This window comes from Thalassophryne amazonica, chromosome 10 (assembly GCF_902500255.1).
Source record: "Thalassophryne amazonica chromosome 10, fThaAma1.1, whole genome shotgun sequence".
NCBI lineage: Eukaryota > Metazoa > Chordata > Actinopteri > Batrachoidiformes > Batrachoididae > Thalassophryne > Thalassophryne amazonica.
Window position 1 is genome coordinate 83370779 of NC_047112.1, and position 10755 is coordinate 83381533.

Below are 10755 nucleotides of genomic sequence, written 5' to 3' on the forward strand. Positions count from 1 at the left end.
CTTTCTCAGGAAGTCTGGTTTTAACTGCAGGAGGTGTCATGCAAGTAGTAGTATTAGCAGTTATTCTAACATATTTTTAGCCTTTAGCTCGAACAGGGACACCCCCCCCCCAGCTGGCTGTAAATGTGTTTTAGAGGTTGTTCTGTTCACTTCACTGGTTTACATCAATAACACACAAGGTAAATAAATGACTCTAATAAATGACAGAAATACTTCACATTGTTCAAACATCATCAACGCACACACATTCAAACGTGTTTATTGTTGGTAGTTCTACATAAAGACTTTCACTTTCTAGCAATTTAGGAGCTGACAAATGGTAATGGCCTGACTCGTAAATCACAACGTTACACCTTAGTAACAGGATGACTCTAAAAAAAAAGCTTGTGGTTGTAATGGACTAAAAAAAATTATTGTCCACAGCTGCTGAAGAAATGGATGTTTGTAGTTGAGTAATTTACTCAAATTAATAACTATTGGGTTTCAAACCCGAATGGGAAAAGTTGGAGTGGTATGAAAATACAAACAAGCAACAGTCAAACAAACAAACAAACAAAACTAGAGTACAGCACTCGCAGAGCACAAACCTCCGCCAACACTAGTTTCCAATTCCACAAAAATTTTACCCTGGATAAATTTTTCAGTGTTAAAGTCCTGTTAGAAGTGGCTTTTCATAAGCTAAATAAGATACAGTATGATCAAATGTCAGGAGGATGTATTTAGTTCATGCACCTGAATCAAAGTTTTTTGTGGTGTTGGCAGGTTTTTTTTTTCAACTTTTTCGGTTTCTGAATTCTTTTTCAGATCATTTTCACAGATCATTGGTTATTGTTACCTCATGAGAAAAATCAATGTAACAATTTGCATAATTTTTTTAAAGTTATTTCAACTTTCAGCTGAGTTAATGCCACAAGACGTCTTTAGTTAAGTTGAAATAACTTTAAATTGAAATCACTTCAAAAAAAATCTATGCAAATTGTTACACCAAATGGGCTTTTCAATATTAAATTGAAAATGTCCACAATATCCACAATCTGGCTCAACCTTTGTCAGGTGACAGTGAGTGCCAGTCTGCACCTCACTTTTACATATGCGAGTGATTGGAGTACAGTTTGATTAAGATATAATGTAAAATATACATTAAATGGGTTTTCAGTGTAAAATTTAAATGGCCACAAAATGTGTAATCTGAATCAGATCCGGATCAAACTTTGTCAGTTGATAAAGGATACCATCCTACATACCACTCTCAAATATGAAAGAAATTTGATTGTTTTTTACATAGTTATGAATGTTTGAATATTCATTCAATGTTAAAGATAGGGATTTTTCCAATTTTCCAAGATTTTTCCTGGTTTTGACTTTTGACCTTGAAAACTGAATCAGTTCTTGCCTTTCAGGATATGATTCTTCCATCAAAATTTCATTATGATATATGAAAAATTGTGGGCTCCAGGCTGTTCACAAACAAACAGACAAGGTAAAAATGCAGTGAATCTTAGGGCCCCTTCAGACATAGCATGAATAAGTATAAATCAGGGCAAATCATGGCGGAACAGCTCGTATGAGCAAACCACAAAAACATCGAGCTGACGGGCAGGCGTGAACGAGCCTGCTGCGACAGTTTCGTGCATGCAACGGTGTCATGCGAGCAGAAACACAGTGCGAGCAGTTGGGATGTGTTGCACCACATCACTTTTGTGGAGAAAAATAAAATAAAAAACAGCTGTATAGTTAGTGAATATCACTGGGTTGATATAAATAATGAATAAAAGGGAACGCAATACAGAACCCTGTGGTTAAAAAACCATGGTTCAATAAAAAATAAATGCCACTCACGGAATTCGAACCTGCAATTTACAAAAGCTCTGATTACCAGACAGAAACTTTACCACTGCACTACAATCCAATCCAATCCAATCCACCTTTATTTGTATAGCACGTTAAGAAACAACAAGGTTACCAAAGTGCTGCACAACAGATAAAATCTAAAAAACAAAATAAAGTTAAAATACAGTAGATTAAAAAAATATAAAAACAAAAGGAAGATATCAGATAATATAAAACAGTAGAATACAATAAAAACAGAGACAGAAGACCACGCAACTCTCACGCAGTATTAAAAGCCATGGAATAAAAATAAGTTTTTAAATGAGATTTAAAAGTATCCAGGGTGGGGGCCATTTTGATATGAGTGGGCAGCTCATTCCATAAGTTAGGAGCCACCACTGAAAAAGCATGGCCCCCCTGGTCTTTTGTCTGCTTTTTAGCACAACAAGACGGTCCTGTCTTATAACAGGAGCGTGAAATGGCTAAAATCAACAAGCAGATAAACGTATTGTCCGGCCTGACATGCGTGTCCTGTCAGAAAAATGTGACATTGAGATCACCTGTTGCGTGTCCACATGAACTGATGGTCTGTTTATCTAGCCCAGGGCTATTCAACTGGTGGCCTGCGGGCCAAAACCGGCCCTTTAATAAGTTTGGACCAGCCCGCGGCCCATCTACCCATAAATAACAAATACACGATCAAAAGCCGCTACAAAGCGCATTTGTCAATTTTTTGCATTTTACGACACTTTGTGGCGCTTTGCGGCACATTGAGTCCTTTACAGCACGTCAGCACTGTTTCGAAACAGACCCACCTCACGAGAAGGCATTGTGGGCACAAAAACAGTTGGTGGTGGCAATGTACCGTATTGATTTGCAAACCGCCAGTAAACTCAAACAAAGAAGAAGAAGAAGACGACAACATGGCACATTCAAAGGAGAAAAGACATAAAGTTGACAACGAAAATAGAAGATTTAATAATGACTGGACTGATAAATATGTGCACATAGAAAATGCCGAAGGCAATCCTATGTGTCTGCTGTGGTCTGACTGTTGCTCGGTGAATAAGGAATATAACGTGCGGAGGCACTTCATTACGACTCAATCCCGTTTTGACAATGAATATCCACTGGGTTCTGATGCTCATCAAATAAAAATAAAAGGACTTAATATGAACTACAAGCGAAGCACTGCAGTCTTCTCCCGTAGCTGCACTCTGCAACAGAAGACAACAGCAGCATCCCTGCATGTTGCGGGTTCTTGCTAAAAATTTATTTTCAGTTTCAAATTATTTCCTTTATATAGCGCCAAATCACAACAGAGTTGCCTCAAGGCGCTTCACACAGGTAAGGTCTAACCTTACCAACTAAAAAGAAAATGCTGTTCACTGATTTCTAAACAGTGAAAGAATGCATATTAGATGCCGTCGACAAGGTGGTAGCGGACAACAAGCTAACAAGCTTTTTTTTTTTTCTTTACTCTTCTTCTTGGAAAAAAAAGACAAGACAACAAGCTTTTTTTTTCCTTTACTCTTCTTCTTGGAAAAAAAGAGACAAGACAACAAGCTTTTTTTTTTTTTTTTCCAAGATGGCGCTGTGAAGGCACCCTGGTATTTTAGTGCTCCCTGTTTTGTCTGTTTTTGTGCGTAAATCGTGTGTCATCGTGCTCCTACACCCGCGAGGAGCTTCTAAACATCAGATCATCAACACCCACGGACATTACGCCAGTTTTTTTTAGGGCCTGCAGCTGAACTGGTTCACTTTTTGGCCAAAAGAGAGACGCCGGCCGACAGGAAAACGAGCTGGAGCTCTCGTGCGCCTCAGACAAAGGGGCACGCGCACGCCCCTACCTGGGATATTTCTCTCCAACATCCGCTCACTCGGCAACAAGATGGATGAGCTGGCACTGCTGATAAAGAAGAATAGAGATTTCTCCTCATCTTGTCTACTGTGCTTCATGGAGACGTGGTGAAATGCACAGACACCGGACTGCGCGCTCCAACTAGAGGGATTCCAACTCCTCCGCGCAGACAGAGACCAAGCAGTCTCCGGTGGAAAAACAAGAGGTGGAGGACTCTGCTTCTATATCAACAACGCCTGGTGCTCCGATGTGCCTGTGATCTCCCAACACTGCTCTCCCTCTCTGGAATATCTCCTTATAAACTGCAGACCGTTCTACTCTCCACGTGAGATTAACGGCTTCATACTTTGCTCCGTGTATATTCCACCGAGTGCGGACGTGCACGAGGCTGAGCGCGCGCTCGCGGATCAGATTATGAGCGTGGAAAGAGACTTTCTGGACTCCCTTGTTATAACTCTCGGTGATTTTAACAAAGTTAATCTCAGTCAGGAATTACCAAAATACAAACAGTTTGTTAAATGCCCGACCAGAGAAGGGAGCAAGTTAGATCATTGTCACACGACAGTGAGTGGCGCCTACCGCGCGGTGGCCCGTGCACCTTTGGGACTCTCAGACCACGTGATGGTCCACTTGATCCCCACGTACAGACAGAGACTAAAACTCTCTAAACCTGTTGTGAGGACATCTAAAGTGTGGCGCAATGAAGCTGTAGAGGAGCTACGCGCGTGCTTGGGCACTACGGATTGGGATATGTTTGAGGCTTCAACAGACAGTCTAGATGACTACACGGACACTGTGATGTCGTATATTCATTTCTGTGAAGACAGCATCATCCCACAGCGTACCAGGGTGAGATATAACAATGACAAACCCTGGTCACACCTAAATTCCGGCAGCTCCGTTGGCAGAAAGAGGTGGCTTTCAGAGAAGGAAACAGAGACAGCTATAGAGGTGCAAAGTACAGATTTAGCAAGGAGGTGGCAAAGGCTAAATCCATGTACAGTTCACGTCTGCAGAAAAGGTTCTCTGCCAATGACTCGCCCTCTGTGTGGAGGAGGTTGAAAGAGATTACCAACTACAAGCCCAAAGCACCTTGTTCTATTGACGACCTGAAGCTGGCCAACGACCTGAACGTCTTCTATTCACGTTTGAAGTCATGGACTCACACCTCCCCACCCCCCACACAACAGGATATTCAAACACTCTGGACCTCCCCCCTCTCACCGCTGCTCCCCCCTGCCTCCGCTGCCCTCTCGGTCCAAGAGGAGGATGTGAGAAGACATTTCAAAAGGCTGAATCCACGTAAGGCCCCGGGCCCAGACTGTGTCTCTCCTGCCATCCTGAGACACTGCGCTGATGAGCTGGCCCCAGTCTTCATGGGGATCTTCAACACCTCCCTGGAGTCATGCCATGTTCCAGTCTGTTTCAAGTCCTCCATCATAGTTCCAGTCCCCAAGAAACCACGCATCACTGGACTTAATGACTACAGGCCTGTGGCTCTCACGTCTGTAGTTATGAAGACCTTCGAATGCCTGGTTTTATCCCACCCCTGCCTACAGGAGGGAGGTAGGCTGGTGACCTGGTGCAGCAGCAACAACTTGGAGCTCAATGCTCAGAAAACAGTGGAGATGATCGTGGACTTCAGGAAAGCCACAGCTCCCCCGCCCTCCCTCGACCTCACCAACAGCCCCATCACCACTGTGGACTGTCACCGCTTCCTCTGCACCACCATCACCCAGGACCTCAAGTGGGAGTCAACCATCAACTCCCTCATCAAGAAGGCCCAGCAGAGGATGTACTTCCTGCGGCAGCTGAAGAAGGCCAAGCTGCCTGTCCAGCTGATGGTGCAGTTCTACACGGCCATCATCGAGTCCATACTCTGCTCCTCCATCACGGTGTGGTACACCGGGGCCACAGCCAGGGACAGACACAGACTGCAGCGCATTGTGGCCTCTGCTGAGAAGGTGATCGGCTGTAGCCTTCCATCTCTCCACGACCTGCACGTCTCCAGGACTCTGGGCTATGCAGGTCAGATCACAGCTGACCCTTCTCACCCTGCACACATTCTATTCGAACCACTCCCCTTGGGCAGGAGGCTACGGTCCATCCGGACCAGAACCTCCCACCATAAGAACAGTTTCTTCCCCTCTGCCGTTAGACTCATGAACACTTCATAACTCAGTCACCTTAACCTTAACTCTGTCACTTTATCATTTTATCACGGGTCACTTTAGACAATGTACTTTGGTTTTTAATTGCACTCCTCCCACTGCACTGTTCTGTTTGAGACGTTGCACATAGCCTTTCATATTTCATATTTTATCTTATATTTTATCTTATTTTAGCACATATTTTATCTCAGCATTTTATATTGCTCTCTGTTTAATGTTGCACCATTATACCAAAGCAAATTCCTAGTCTATGAATCCTGTTCATTGGCAATGGCAATAAACTTCTTCTGAGTTCTGAGTTCTAAAACAGCAGGTACAGTCTTCAATCTAGTCAATCCCTCTGTCAGATAAAACAGCTGCAAGATGACTGGATGTTTTAGCCACAGACATTTTCAAGACTCTTCTAAGTCAGTTGAAGAAAGCTGAATTCATATTGCTGGCTGTGGATGAGTCAACTGACAGCTCCAATACAGCACAACTTTGTTTGTATGTGCGGTTTTTCAACAGTGACTGTTTCAAGGAGGATCTGTTGGGCCTAATTCCACGGGAAGGACAAACAACAGGGGAAATAATTTTCCAAAAGATTATTGCTTTTTTAAAGACACTGGACTGGACCTGGAGCGTGTTAACCTGCTGTTTACAGATAGAGCTCCCTCAATGGCAGGAAGCGTCAAAGAACTGTCTGCACGACTGTCTGCACGACTGTCTGCACCAAAACTACAGTCTGTCCACTGTCTCATTCACCAGTGTCCTCTGCTGTCAGCTTAGTGGTGAGTTGAAAAGTGCCACAGACTCTGTGATTGCTGCAGTGAACTTTATCAGAACAACATCCAGTCTTCAGCACAGTAGAGAAGCTTGAATCTTCGACTGGACTGGGTTGCTTGACGCAAGGACGTTTCGCTTCAAATCACAGAAGCTTCCTCAGCTAAAATTCTTGCTCTGGAAGTCTGACTTCTGTCTGACTCTTGTAGAGAAGAATAAAACAGAAGCCCACAAAAGCTGGAGTTTTAAACCTAACCAGACCCCTCCTACTGAGAGGCAGACTGCTATAGGCCAGTGACAAAACAATAGCTCTAATTAGCAACTATTGTGCTCTAGTTAGCACACCTAATGACAGGACATCTGTCCCTCTAATGATGGGATGGATGCCTTTCTGATGGCTCCCTAGATGACGTGAATGACTCATTACCATGAACAAAAGACTGAAACTCCTTTGACCTGAGTACCCCATTGTAAACAGGGGATAAAGGGTGTCTCAGACCCCCTCCCCGGTTAAAGCTGGGTTTCAAACGTTTCACAAAGAATTCCTCCTTGACCCCTCTCTCAAACCATTTCTTCTCTCTAATATTTTAACTTCCTTGTCCTCAAACGTGTGGTTAGTGTCTTTAAGGTGGAGATGAACTGCAGACTGAGGTCCACTGGTGCCCTCTCTGCGGTGCTGGTATAGCCTTTTTATGTAAAGGTTGCTTCATTTCACCTATGTAGTGTTCGTTACAGTTTTCCTGACATCTGATAGAATACACTACATTGCTCTGTTTGTAACTAGGGATCCTGTCCTTAGGGTGAACTAATTTCTGTCTCAAGGTGTTAACCACTTTAAAGTAAACTGGGATTTTGTGCTGTCTGAAGATCCTCTGTAGTTTTTCCCCTACTCCTGCTAAATAAGGGAGAGACAATCCTCTTCTTCTTGTCTTCGTCTCCTGTCTATCTGGTCTCTTTGTTCTCTGGGACTTCTGCATTTTGTCCAGGGACCATCGTGGGTACCCACATACTGTGAGGGCTTTCCGGACACGTTGTTGTTCTTTAGCCCTTCCCTCTGCAGTTGTGGTCACCTGTAGGGCTCTGTGTTGAAGCATCCTGATCACCCCGAGCTTGTGTTCAAGGGGGTGGTTTGAGCCAAAGAGCAGATATTGGTCAGTGTGAGTTGGTTTTCTGTAAACCCCTGTCTGGAGCTGCCTGTTCTCTCCAATCGTAACATCACAGTCCAAGAAGGCTAAATGGTTGTTTCTGGCATCCTCACGTGTGAACTTGATATTGGCGTCCACCGAGTTGATGTGTTCTGTAAAGTCCTCAACTTGCTGTTGCTTGATTTTAACCCATGTGTCATCAACATATCTGAACCAGTGACTGGGAGAGATGCCCGTGAAAGACGTCAAGGCTGTCTTCTCTTCAGCACAGGTTGTTTCGCAGACTATGTCAGCTGAGCACTCTGACCTACTTTTATACAACAACGTCAGGTGGTCTGTGAACTGAGGGAGGAAATGATCACCTTTCTATGTGAATGCAAGCACAAGAAGGCTGAAATATTTCTGACAAAAATGCTGGATGAGAAATTTGTCTCAGAAATGTGATTTTTAAGTGATATCATGCATCATTTGAATGGTCTTAATCTGAGTCTTCAGGGGAGGGATAAAACAGTGACTGATCTGGTTGAAAAGCTGACTGCTTTTATAAAAAACTGGACATTTTCACATGTGATCTTAATGACAGGCTGCTGCACTTTCCCATACTCAGTGACTTCATTAATATATACTTTTGATGTTCTGTTAAACAAAAAGGGCAAAAGAAATTAAGTAGCATTTATCTCAATTGTACATTCGAGAGTAATAGTACAGGTCACGAGAATGTCCGGCCCACTGGTCATATTATTCTGATAAATTTGGCCCCCGGATAAATATAGTTGAATAGCCCTGCTCTAGCCCGTCGCAAAAGCGATATATGTTTTTTTTATGTATTTCCACGTGAGGACAGCAAGCACACACATGCGCATGTCCGTCAAAACACAGTACGTGTTCTGCAGTTGTGACGTCCAGGACCAGAGATGTCTCAACAGCTGTAACAGCTGTTGGCATCCAGCCATACCTCTGTCCGTTTAGCGCACAGACCAAGGTTTCACTCTGAACAGATGAGATGTGCCTCATCTGCAGGGGGCTCACGGATCACACCAACGCCATGTGTTGGGAGGGGGCGTGAAACACATGCACACGTGTTGTGGGGGGAGCCGACACTCTGGCACGCCACATGTGTACTCGGCAACTCAACGGTCATGGGGGCACTTAGACAAATTTTACCACCAGCTTGAAAGTGATTGTCTGCTGACTGTTTTCGTGCTAATAGTACGAATGACCACACATTTTCTAAGTGCCAAGCGAGCAGTGTTAGATGTTTATGCGTGATACCTGGAATTTGGCCGACACCTGCCGTGACAGGGATTGAATGGGCTCTCACAGTGCACACTCTGTCTTTCAGCCGCTGGTGTGCGCAAATAGTTGTAACATACGATTCCTGCTTCATGCGCAATTCAACCACATATTTTGTGTGCACAGCTTTCTGCTTTCTCTGATTTGTTACTACACATCCGTTCCTGCATTTATATCTGTCTGTGGTACAAATGTGGTGAAAATCCATGAAGTAGTTTTGACGTAATCCTTCAAAGCCTATAAAGTGAAATCCTGAGCCAGAATCCACATCCAGATGACCTCCAAAATTCAGTGGAGTCTTCCATGCCCTAATATCTGTCTGTGGTACAAATGTGGTGAGAATCCATGAAGTAGTTTGACGTAATCCTTCAAGGCGTATAAAAAGTGAAATCTTGATACAGAGTCCGGATCCAGATCACCTTCAAAGTTTAATGGAGTCTTCCATGGCCTATTATGTATCTGTGGTGAAAATGTCGTCAAAATCTGTGCAGTAGTTTTGATGTTATCCTGCTAACAGACAGACAAACAGACAAATAAATAAATGTTGATGATTTTTACGTAAAAAGTTGGAACAAGGTTAATTACAGGCTGCTAAAAGTAAGATCTTTCAGCTTCTCCCTTTTTCCACTTAGGGTTGCCACAGCAGAACCGATATGGATTTGCAGGTTGATTTGGCACACCTCCAAATGACATTTAGATTGGGCAGCTTGTAAAGAGGCTAAAAAAAGAATACATTATTTTACCCACAGAGAGTTCTAATCGTGATTTGGGACAAAAGCAATATCTAAGAAAGGCTGAGTCTTTGAAGAGTGAAAGATGGGCAGAGAATCTCCAGTTCATCAACAAAAGCTTGAGAAATTATTGAAATGTTTAAAAGCTGTCAAGATGTGAGGTTCGGCCTGATTTTGGTTTCATGCTTTTGCCACATTTGTTTCTTTGTAGACTTATTCTCTTGTTGGGGGTTTTTCCTGCTTGGGTTTTACTGTCCCTGTCTCTCTTGTTTGTATCTCCTGTTTCTTGGTGGTGGGCATTTCCCTCTCCTTGGTCACACCCTCATTCTGGTGTGTTCCACGCACACCTGCTCCCAATCTACACCTCATCACTTGGGTGTATTTAAGATCCTCTTTTTGCCCTGTTTCTTCGCCAGATTGATGTGCTCTATGCCATCTCTCCAGCCCTCTATTTCTTGTTCTCGACCTTCTTGCCACTCGTGTTCTTCAACCCCTTGCTTGTACTCTCGACCATGTACCTGCCTGATGTTCTTGCTTTTATTTGCCTTGTTGGACTGCATACCTGTGTACCAGACCCCGTTTTTCGCCCATGTAAACTGCTTTTACATACTGAGCCTTGAGTCCGAGTCCTGCATTTGCATCCTGCCACAATCGTTTACCAGTCGTGATAAAGCAAAGTTTCTCAAATGAAGATTGGAAGGGATTTGTATATTTCTCCATCTACAGCACATATATCATTAAACAATTCAAGAATCTGGATGACCTTCAGTGTGCAAAGGGTAAGGGTGTAAGCCTAAATGGAACACCTGTGATCTTCAATCGCTCAGATGGCACTGCATTCATCAATAGGTGATATAACCACATTGGCAGGGGATCATTTTGGGAAAGATTTGTCAAGCACAACAATGGGCATTTCTGCTATTTTTAGAAAATTACACTACTAATGAGATACCTACCATAAT